The sequence below is a fragment of the Mus caroli genome, chromosome 10 (assembly GCF_900094665.2).
Source record: "Mus caroli chromosome 10, CAROLI_EIJ_v1.1, whole genome shotgun sequence".
Classification (NCBI taxonomy): Eukaryota; Metazoa; Chordata; class Mammalia; order Rodentia; family Muridae; genus Mus; species Mus caroli.
In genome coordinates this window covers 114,690,618-114,691,789 of record NC_034579.1, presented here as the reverse complement: position 1 = coordinate 114,691,789, position 1,172 = coordinate 114,690,618, and the positions used below count along the sequence as shown (strand labels likewise).

Below are 1,172 nucleotides of genomic sequence, written 5' to 3'. Positions count from 1 at the left end.
GGTGGGTAGGGGAGTGGGTGGGGGAGCATGTGGGGGACTTTTGGGTTAGCATTGGAAATGTAATTGAAATAAATACCCAATAAAAAAATGGGGTCTCAAGTGAAAAAAAAATGAATTAGTTTCACCTACAACATCAACAGTCATCTAGACACAGTACTTGTACATCTTTTGACAGACCTGTAGCCCCGACTCTGTAACTTGGTGTAAAAGAAGGTATTAAAGGCGAAAAGTGCAGGGTATCCTTCAGTTTGGTTTCTGGCCATGAGAAGATACATGTAAAAATTGATGACTGTGTCATTGAGCCACTGGGTGTCCCTCAGGATGCGCATGTTTTATTGAGTAATTGCCATCTTGAAGGCATGACACAAGATCTCATCTTTTGGCCCTGGGCCTAGAGCACTACTGATTTCCTTTTGCATGTCTGCTGTGATCAAAGGGCCTCAGTCTATCCCTGTGCTCCAGTCTGCATTTTTGGGAGCTTTTGCTTTGACCATGGGTATTGGCATTGATTGGGCAGAATGCTGTTGCTGCCTCTTTCTGTGGGGATATGAGGTGTTGGAATTCTTCTCAAAGAATTCATATGTGAATAATAAAATACGCAGAATCTGATAAGTACCAATATTTATCCTTACTTTTTCATCTTTACTCCTTGATGATCTAATGCCATTCATCATCATATACATCAGCTTTATTGTATAATAATTGAATCATAGGAAGGTGTATGTTTAGTTAGTAGAAAGGCAGACCTGCTTTGTAAGAGACTCTGTCCTGTCAACCAGAAAGATTGTTATCCCAGAAATACCATTTCTACAAAGACTGAAAGAGAGTGGAAGATTTGATCACAGATACTTGTGTTCGGTTTCTTTCTCTGTTTGTGGTGTGCTGTGTTCTACAGCTTGATCACTGGCCCAGCTGTCCTTCCTGGGTTTGTCTCCATTTATGTTGACANGGTGGTTCTGGTTTTAGATGGCAGAGAAAANGCAAAGATCTTTCATGCCACCCAGTNGTTTCTTTATGCCCAGAATTTATAGAAANCCCCAATTCTGCNTCTTCTGGTTGCCCTCTTGCTTGGAAATGAGCACTGACAAAAGGACTGGACAATGCAGTTCCTGAAAAGAAATGGAGGTTGTGGACCCGCTTTTCATAATATATGACAGCTCCTGGATGAAAGG

General features: G+C 41.5%; 1 pseudogene; it reads right to left on the bottom strand.

Moving 5' to 3' along the window:
• The window catches only part of LOC110302765, a 7,429-nt pseudogene that overhangs the window by 5,238 nt on the left and 1,019 nt on the right, over positions 1 to 1,172 (bottom strand).